An 11135-nucleotide genomic window follows, 5' to 3' on the forward strand; every position below is an offset into this window, starting at 1 on the left:
TTGGTGATCAACTTGCGGGTTTAGTGACCTTGTGAACTTATGCATAGGGGTTGGCACACGTTTTCGTCTTGACTCTCTGGTAGAAACTTTGGGGCACTCTCTGAAGTTCTTTGTGTTGGTTGAATAGATGAATCTGAAGTGTGTGATGCATATCATATAATCATACCCACGGATACTTGAGGTGACATTGGAGTATCTAGGTGACATTAGGGTTTTGGTTGATTTGTGTCTTAAGTGTTATTCTATATGAACTCTATGATAGATTGAACGGAACGAATAGCTTCGTGTTATTTTACTACGGACTCTTGAATAGATCGATCAGAAAGGATAACTTTGAGGTGGTTTCGTACCCTACAATAATCTCTTCGTTTGTTCTCCGCTATTAGTGACTTTGGAGTGACTCTTTGCTGCATGTTGAGGGATTGTTATATGATCTAATTATGTTATTATTGTTGAGAGAACTTGCACTAGTGAAAGTATGAACCCTAGGCCTTGTTTCAACGCATTGCAATAACGTTTGTGCTCACTTTTATCATTAGTTACCTTGCTGTTTTTATATTTTCAGATTACAAAAACCTATATCTACCATCCATATTGCACTTGTATCACCATCTCTTCGCCGAAATAGTGCACCTATACAATTTACCATTGTATTGGGTGTGTCGGGGACACAAGAGACTCTTTGTTATTTGGTTGCAGGGTTGTTTGAGAGAGTCCATCTTCATCCTACACCTCCCACAGATTGATAAACCTTAGGTCATCCACTTGAGGGAAATTTGCTACTGTCCTACAAACCTCTGCAATTGGAAGCCCAACAACGTCTACAAGGAGAAGGTTGCGTAGTAGACATCAAGCTCTTTTCTGGCGCCGTTGCTGGGGAGGTGAGTGCTTGAAGGTATATCTTTAGATCTTGCCATCGAATCTTTTAGTTTCTTGTTTTATAACTAGTTTAGTTTATAAAAGAAAAACTACAAAAAATGGAATTAAGGGTGCCTCATATGCTTCATCTTTTTAATGTCTTTCGTGAAAATGATGGGAAGGAAAATTGTGCTCAAGTACTAGAAGAAGAATTACATAGAATGCTTGGCATAAAATATGTGAATGATGAGCATGATTGCAAGTTGTTAGTATGAATTCTTTGAATATCTATGATGCTAATGATATGCAAAGCCACAAGCTTGGATATGCTATGTTTTATGAAGATGACATTTTTTGTCCCCCAAGTTTTGATGAGCAAATTTATTATGATAAAATCATGCCTCCTATTTATGATGATTGTTGTGATGACAGGTATGCCATAAAGAATAAACATAACCATGAAACTTGTCATCATGATTTTAATTTTCAATTGGATTATGCTTCACATGATAGTTATTTTGTTGAGTTTGCTCCCACTACTAAATAAATTTGCTTATGTAGTGAGTAGTAAAATTTTTATGCAAGTAGATCATGAAAATAATGCTTTATGTAATGGTTATATTGTTGAATTCATTCATGATGCTACTGAAAATTATTATGAGGGAGGAATATATGCTTGTAGGAGTTGCAATGATATAAAGTTTCCTCTCTATGTGCTTAAGGTTTTAAAGTTATGCTTGTTTTGCCTTCCTATGCTAGTTGATTATTGTTCCCATAAGTTGTTTGCTCACAAAATCCCTATGCATAGGAAGTGGGTTAGACTTAAATGTGTTAGTAATATTCTTCATGATGCTCTCTTTATGTTTCAATTCTTATCTTTTATGCGAGCATCATTGAAATCATCATGCCAAGCTAAAAGGCATTAAAGAAAAGCGCTTGTTGGGAGACAACCCAATATTTACATTTAGTGTTTTTGTGTGTTCACATGATTATGCTACTGTGATAATCATGTTTTATAGCTTTTGTTTCAATAAAGTGCCTAGTAAGACCTTTAGGATAGCTTACGGTGATAGTTGTGTTGATCCTGCTGAAAATCAGAAACTTTTGCATCTGGTAAATTAGTTTTTTATAATTCACAGAAACATGATTTTGATCTGATTCTTTTTGATCTGGATTGGTACACAAATTTCTCAGGTTTTCCTAATTTCGTAGAATTTGTGAGTTAGAGAAGTATTCAGGAGTTACAGATTACTACAGACTATTCTGTTTTTGACAGATTCTGTTTTCTATGTGTTGTTTGCTTATTTTGATGAATATATGAGTAGTATCAGAGGGTATGAACCATAGAGAAGTTGGAATACAGTAGATATTACACCAATATGAATTTAGAATGAGTTCATTACAGTACCAAAAGTGGTGATTTATTTTCTTATACTAACGGAGCTTACGAGTTTTCTGTTGAGTTTTGTGTTGTGAAGTTTTCAAGTTTTGGGTAAAGATTCGATGGACTATGGAATATGGAGTGGAAAGAGCTTAAGCTTGGGGATGCCCAAGGCACCCCAAGGTAAAATTCAAGGACAACCAAAAGCCTAAGCTTGGGGATGCCCCGGAAGGCATCCCCTCTTTCATCTTCGTTCATCGGTAACTTTACTTGGAGCTATATTTTTATTCACCATATGATATGTCTTTTGCTTGGAGCATCATTTTATTTTGTTAGTATTTTCTTGCTGTTATTTATAATAATGTTTTGCATCTATATTTTCAATAAAAATGTCAAGGATAGCCTTTACCATGCTTATTTTTGCAAGTATACATGTTGCTATTTCAAACCAGAAAGTTTACTTCTGTTGCATAAATTCCCTAGGAAAGTCAGAAAATGGTAAAATGTTGAAACTTTTTGCATATTGAGATCTGATGAATTTTCTACAATGTAGTATTTTTCTCATAATTTTTGTAGTTAGGGAAGTATGATGAATCTTGCATTCTTTACAGACTTTACTGTTTTGGCAGATTGCTGTTATGTTTGCATTGTTTGCATATGTTTGCTTGTTTAATGATTCTATTTGAGGATAGGAGTATTAAATATGCAGATACATTTAGTATGAAATGTTGAATAATAATTTTAGTGATTTGTTTCTGTATAATATGATAAGGTTTTTGCATTGGTTTATACTAACTTATCTCACGAGTTCTTGTTGAGTCTGGTGTGGATGAAGCTTTCGAGATTTAGGAAACCGTGATATGATAAGAATTAAGGAGACACAAAAGCTCAATCTTGGGCATGCCCAAGGCACCCCAAGATAATATTTCAAGAAGTCTCAAGCATCCAAGCTTGGGGATGCCCCGGTAGGCATCCCACCTTTCTTCTTCAACAATTATCGGTTAGTATCGGTTGAACCTAAGTTTTTGCTTCTTCACATGATGTGTGCTATCCTTGAAATGTCATTTTTTTGTTTTACTTGCTGTTTGAATAAAATACCAAGATCTGAAATTCTTAAATGTTAGAGAGTCTTCACATAGTTGCACAATTATTTGACTACTCATTGATCTTCACTTATATCTTTTGGAGTAGTTTGGCTTTTGCTCTAGTGATTCACTTACATCTTTTTAGAGCGCGGTGGTTTTATTTTGAAGAAATTAATGAACTCTCATGCTTCACTTATATTATTTTGAGAGTCTTTTAGAACAGTATGGTAATTTGCTTTGGTTATAAAAACTATCATATAAAGTGCATTGAACACTATGATCAATTTGATACTTGATGATTGTTTCTAGGTATAAAGGAGGTAATGTTAGAGTCATGCTAGTTGGGTAATTATGAAATTGAGAACTACTTGTGTTAAAGTTGGCAAGTCCGATAGCATGCACGTATGGTGAATGTTGTGTGACAAATTTGAAGCATGGGGTGTTCTTTGATTGCCTTCCTTATGTGTGGAGGTTGGGATCACGCGATGGTTAACTCCTACCAACCCTTCCCCTAGGAGCATGCGTAGTAGTACTTTGCTTCGAGGGCTAATAAACTTTTGCAATAAGTGTATGAGTTCTTTATGACTAATGTGAGTCCATGGATTATACGCACTCTCACCCTTCCGCCATTGCTAGCCTCTCTTGTGTCGCGCAACTTTCACCGGTATCATACACCCACCATATACCTTCCTCAAAACAGCCACCATACCTACCTATTATGGCATTTCCATAGCCATTCCGAGATATATTGCCATGCAACTTTCCACGTTTCGTTATGACACGCTCCATCATTTTCATATTGCTTTTGCATGATCATGTAGTTGATATCATATTCGTGGCAAGGCCACCTTCATAATTCTTTCATACATGTCACTCTTGATTCATTGCATATCCTGGTACACCGCCGGAGGCATTCACATAGAGTCATATTTTGTCCTAAGTATTGAGTTGTAATTCTTGAGTTGTAAATAAATAAAAGTGTGATGATTTCCATTATTAGAGCATTGTCCCATGTGAGGAAAGTATGATGGAGACTATGATTCCCCCACAAGTCGGAATGAGACTTCGGACTTTATGAAAAATAAAAGAGGCCAAAGAAGCACAAATAAAAAAGAGGCCAAAGAAGCCCACCAAAAAAATGAGAGAAAAAGAGAGAAGGGACAATGTTACTATCCTTTTTCCACACTTGTGCTTCAAAGTAGCACCATGATCTTCATGATAGAGAGTCTCCTATGTTGTCACTTTCATATACTAGTGGGTATTTTTCATTATAGAACTTGGCTTGTATATTCCAATGATGGGCTTCCTCAAAATGCCCTAGGTCTTTGTGAGCAAGTGAGTTGGATGCACACCCACTTAGTTTCTTTTGATGAGCTTTCATACATTTATAGCTCTAGTGCATCCGTTGCATGGCAATCCCTACTCCTCGCATTGACATCAATCGATGGGCATCTCAATAGCCCGTTGATTGGCCACGTCAATGTAAGACTTTCTCCCTTTTTTGTCTTCTCACACAACCTCCATCATCATATTCTATTCCACCCATAGTGTTATGTCCATGGCTTACGCTCATGTATTGTGTGAGGGTTGAAAAAGCCTGAAGCGCGTTAAAAAATTATGAACCAATTGCTTGACTGAAACCGGGGTTGTGCATGATGGGAATATTTTGTGTGACCAAAATGAAGCATGGACAAACTATATGATTTTGTAGGGATAAGCTTTCTTTGGCTATGTTATTTTGATAAGACATGATTACTTGTTAGTATGCTTGAAGTATTACTATTTTTATGTTAATAAGAACTTTTATCTTGAATCATTTGGATCTGAACATTCATGCCACAATAAATAAAATTACATTGGGAGATATGCTAGGTAGCATTCCACATCAAAAATTCTGTTTTTTATCATTTACCTACTCGAGGACGAGCAGGAATTAAGCTTGGAGATGCTTGATACGTCTCTAACGTATCTATATTTTTTGATTGTTCCATGCTATTATATTACCTGTTTTGGATGTCTATGGGCTTTACTATACACTTTTATATTATTTTTGGGACTAACCTATTAACCGGAGGCCCAGTCCAAATTGCTGTTTTTTTTGCCTATTTCAGTGTTTTGCAGAAAAGGAATATCAAACAGAGTCCAAACGGAATGAAACCTTCGGGAAAGTTATTTTTGGAACGAAAGCAATCCAGGAGACTTGGAGTAGATGTCAGGGAAGCAACGAGGTGGCCACGAGGGTCCAGGGCGCGCCCTACCCCCTGGGCGCGCCCCCACCCTCATGGGCCCCTTGTGGCTCCCCTGACCGACTTCTTTCACCTATATATATCCATATACCCCGAAAACATCTGGGAGCACCATAGATCGGGAGTTCCGCCGCCGCAAGCCTCTGTAGCCACCAAAAACCAATCGGGACCTTGTTCCGGCACCCTGACGGAGGGGGGATCCCTCACTGGTGGCCATCTTCATCATCCGAGTGCCCTCCATGACGAGGAGGGAGTAGTTCACCCTCGGGGCTGAGGGTATGTACCAGTAGCTATGTGTTGATCTCTCTCTCTCTCTCTCTCTCTCGTGTTCTTGATTCGGCACGATCTTGATGTACCGCGAGCTTTGCTATTATAGTTGGATCTTAGGATGTTTCTCCCCCTCTACTCTCTTGTAATGGATTGAGTTTTCCCTTTGAAGTTATCTTATCAGATTGGGTCTTTAAGGATTTGATAACACTTGATGTATGTCTTGCATGTGCTTATCTATGGTGACAATGGGATATTCATGTGATCTACTTGCTGTATGTTTTGGTGATCAACTTGCGGGTTCAGTGACCTTGTGAACTTATGCATAGGGGTTGGCACACATTTTCGTCTTGACTCTCCGGTAGAAACTTTGGGGAACTCTTTGAAGTTCTTTGTGTTGGTTGAATAGATGAATTTGAGATTGTGTGATGCATATCGTATAATCATACCCACGGATACTTGAGGTGACATTGGAGTATCTAGGTGACATTAGGTTTTTGGTTGATTTGTGTCTTAAGGTGTTATTCTAGTACAAACTCTATGATAGATCAAACGGAAAGAATAGCTTCGTGTTATTTTACTACGGACTCTTGAATAGATCGATTAGAAAGGATAACTTTGAGGTGGTTTCGTAGCCTACAATAATTTCTTCGTTTGTTCTCCGCTATTAATGACTTTGGAGTGACTCTTTGATGCACGTTGAGGGATTGTTATATGATCTAATTATGTTATTATTGTTGAGAGAACTTGCACTAGTGAAAGTATGGGCCCTAGGCCTTGTTTCAACGCATTGCAATAACGTTTGTGCTCACTTTTATCATTAGTTACCTTGCTGTTTTTATATTTTCAGATTACAAAAACATATATCTACCATCCATATTGCACTTGTATCACCATCTCTTCGCCGAACTAGTGCACCTATACAATTTACCATTGTATTGGGTGTGTTGGGGACACAAGAGACTCTTTGTTATTTGGTTGCAGGGTTGTTTGAGAGAGACCATCTTCATCCTACACCTCCCACGGATTGATAAACCTTATGTCATCCACTTGAGGGAAATTTGCTACTGTCCTACAAACCTCTGCACTTGGAGGCCCAACAACGTCTACAAGGAGAAGGTTGCATAGTAGACATCAGGGCCTAATTTTCATTGGGTGGAAGAAAGAAGTCGAACAAAAACAACATTATGCTCAAGTGTGGTTATCGAACCCGAGACCTCAAGTTTGATGAGCGGACAGGCTAACCAGCTATACCACCCTCCAGTTATGTTCAATGAGAGGAAAATAACCTTTTATAATTCCTGCATTCGTGCGACAAGCATGTCGTGTTTTTGTGTGCGTGGGAGTCATTGGGATTTAAATCATAATCATGTCATGTGGATTTTGTGGTAAGACTATCGACAGTGGGAGTAACATAGGTGGTAAGTTCACACATCTTTAGGAAAATTGATGATATGACGAGTAATTAATGAGGAAAGATAGGCATGTGGTAACATATCTAGTTACTATAGCATCACACATACCAAGACAAAATGAGTCTACAATCTAATAAATGAAGTGTTGCATGATACCACACAATGTTACTCCCCACTATAGAGGTAGTAAAATAGACTAGTAACATATGCATGTTACTAGTCTAAGTTACTATCCATTGTGACTAGTCTAAGGTCTTTTAGGATTTAAAGCAGTGTTGGTAGTACAGATATAATGCAGCCTTACTCACCTTACCTCTGTCCATGTAATACGTCGGGTCCCACCAATCAGAGGGTGAAACAAACAAATTAATAAGAAAAATTAAAAGCGCCTGCGATGTATCTTACCTCACACATCTTGCTACTGCTCGTGAACACTGTCCAATTGATCCCTCTGTTGGCTCATGTACTATTTTAAGTGAATCCTTATTATAGCATGCACACAATTTTGGGCACTTGTATTCGACTATGTCAGTGTGTCACCGTATCTCGTACTACTCCCTCCATTAGGTGTAATAAGTCGTGTTAGAAGGTGCAGCGGGACCAAGGTGCAAGCAGATTGGAGGAGAAGGAGAAACTTGACCGGTCCTTCCTCCAATCAAAGCCCTGATTTATGTCTCTAAACACAACAATTAATCCCAACAACTAAGAGATGCCATTTTAGCTACCATGCAGGGCCATGTATTAACTCGCATGCAAGCCGACTTTGATTTCTTGACTGATCAACGCGTAGTTGTTCTCCATGCATTGGGTTTCCGGGGGAGATAACAAGGCAGAGTAAGGAGCATTTGGTTACATTGCTTAGGCTGGTCATAGTGGTTGGTAACTTGGACTAGTAGCATGCATATGTTACCAGTCTATGTTACTACTACCTTCGTCCTAGTTTATAGGGCCCCTTTGTAGTTTGTGCCAAATTTTGACCAAAGATTTAACTAACAAAATGTTAATGCATGTCAACAAAAATTATATCGTTGGATTCGTATTTGAAAAATAGTTTTCAATGATATAATTTTTTGTGACATGCATGAACACTTTGTTAGTTCAATCTATGGTCAAAATTTGACACGAAATACAATGGGGACCAATAAACCAGGACGGAGGTAGAACGCGAAGTTTGTCATTGGAAGCGAGCCGATCTGGCTCTCCTGAGCTAGCAAGGTTTTTCTAGCCCACCCAAGCTAGCTGGCCCACAAAATCTAACATAATTTAATAGTTCCAAACGCCTAACCTTGCCCGGCTAGGCTATAAGTTGTTCTTGCTAAGGATCTAAATGCTCCCTAAGTAACAACGCTTGCTAGCAACGAGGCCAGGAGGGGATTGAGATGCGAAGTTAATGGACGACGCCTAAACATTTTGGGAATATCTGATTTTCGTAAGATGACTTAACACCTAGATGGCGGGAGTACTACTCCTCAGTCCAGGTTTGATGGAATATTCTTCACCTCTTCTCTTCTTGTACGTACTCCATTTGTATCTCACTTCCTGTGGCTTCGCACTCGCACGATATTCCTATTCTATGAACATGAGTGTGTGTGTGTGCGTGTGTGTGCGCGCATGCGCGCGCGCGTGTGTGTGTGTGTGTGTGTGTTTAACAACATGGAGAGAGCGACACATCAACCTACTCCTATAGAGAGATGGTGTGTAGTGTATGATTTAGCCGCGAGAGTCGATGCATCCTCTCGTTTTCGGGCGTCCAGTCGGGACAGGCGGACAACTGCCACACCCGCTCCTGACCAGCCTGGCCCACCCAAAGCCCCTCCATCGCCTGCGTGCGCTTCCCGCCCGAAACGGTCAGCACCGCTCCAAAGAATCGGTGCCGCATTCATGCCCGGGCAGAGCGGACGTGACCTCTCACTGGCGTCTGCGTTGAAGGGAGAAGCGGATTCAAGAGTGATGTTTGCTTCGTCCCTCCAACTTACTGCTGGGTCTATGTGATTTGACGGCTCATTCATCATTATTACTGAGGTGGTAGGACTGCTGGATGTCCCATGCTTTCTGCGAAACGAGGTACTACTAGATTACAATTTTCTCCATTCTTACACCAGAGGAGTGCGACAGTAGTGAAAACACGCAGGCTCAGTAATTACATGGCCCACCTTAGACTATCACCATATTTTCTGGACACTGTGCGACATCTAACTCTTTACATAGTACTAGTATAGTACGTACTGTAATTTATCAACGAGATAAATTTGTACAATGCTATGAAGCTTCCAGCTTCTGTTTCATGTATCTTGCATCCAAGATTGCCCGTTGCAACATTTCATCAAATACAAAGGAGACTAGCATGCATGCTATTGCATCTCAATGATTGACAGATCATAGCCATTATGCGTTCCATCCGTTCCAAAATAAGTGTCTCAACTTTATGCAAACTTTTGTACAAAGTTGTACTACTACTAAAGTTGACACTTATTTTGGAGCAGAGACAGCTAAAGACAAAGACGATCCATGCAATCCCTAGCCCTTGAACCGTAAACCCTAATCAGGCTTTAATTTGCTGGCAATGTTGGAGTTTCCGAAGAAATGAAGCTTGCAACCCTTTGACCATCGCATCATTTTGTGCAGTGTCACCAAAATCGAGATGAGCATCCCTGTGGCAAAGAAATTGAAGAAGCATGATTAGAATAAGATTACTGGGACTAGTTGACAAGACATAAACTCATCACAAATATAGTATGTAGAAGCCAATAGAGGTATGTGCGGGGCAAAGAAGTAGAGAAATATCCACATGGAGTGATGTGGGCAGCTGGAGCAGTGGTGCAAGACGGTTGTAAAGGGTGTTGTACCTGAGGGATGTAGGGACGTAGATCAACCTAGAGGAGGGCAGCGGGAGGCAGCAACTGCCCACGTCGCGGCAATGAGCAAGGGATGAAGTCAACCTCACCGGCTTTGTGAGAGAGAACGGCGGGGACCCTTGATCGGGACGTGCCGACAGTGGGTTTTAGCCATCGGCAACAACGACTACGTCTAAACTAAGCATCCACCCCTTCCCCCGGCGGACGTGATCCGCCGGGATGTTAGAGATGTGGCCACAGTCGTTTTGTGTGAGAGAGTGTGAAGAGAGCAACCCCAGCAAGCAAGCGTGTAGGCTCGTCCTGCCTATGTATATAGTGTAGCGTTTCCTTTTCTCTCCATATGAACCTATTTATATTGTGTACATGCCACTAAAGAAAAAAAAATTATTTATAAATGACGCGGCACCTACTACTCGTTCTCCTATAAACCTTGCACTTGGCATCTCCAAAATATTAACCTTGCAATTGGCTCTTTGCCTCTTCGGGAAGTCGAGCAATAATGGTACTACAGTATATATCGTTCTGGCTATATGAGACCGAATGAATTGTTGCACGTCCACCATGTGGGCGAGGGTCGAGGGGCGAGGGAGAGTGTGTACTATTACGTCCGTTTCAATATGGACTACATACGGAGCAAAATGAGTGAATCTACACTCTAAAATACGTCTATATACATCAGTGTTTGGAGTATGTACTCGTACTTCATATTGAAATCTACTAAAGGACATATATTCCAAACAATATGATAATCTCTCTAACCAAGGTAGGGATGAGGAGTAAACGGAGGGAGCAGTAAAATTTTCTCCTCGTCCTATGAGCCACCGCGCACATGGGCGATGGAGCGGGCGTAAGGCATACTAGTAAGCAAGCTTCACCTCATCCTGCGAGCCACCGCGCCTGTGGGCGGGGGAGACGGCGTACTACGCAAGTTTCTCCTTGTTCTGCGAGTTGACGGGACACATCAAAAGTACTCCAGTGTATAGAGCCTTGCCTCTAAGGTAGGCCCCACATGGTTTGCCTCTTTTTTA

The sequence above is a fragment of the Triticum aestivum genome, chromosome 3B (genome assembly GCF_018294505.1).
Source record: "Triticum aestivum cultivar Chinese Spring chromosome 3B, IWGSC CS RefSeq v2.1, whole genome shotgun sequence".
In the NCBI taxonomy this organism is placed as follows: Eukaryota; Viridiplantae; Streptophyta; class Magnoliopsida; order Poales; family Poaceae; genus Triticum; species Triticum aestivum.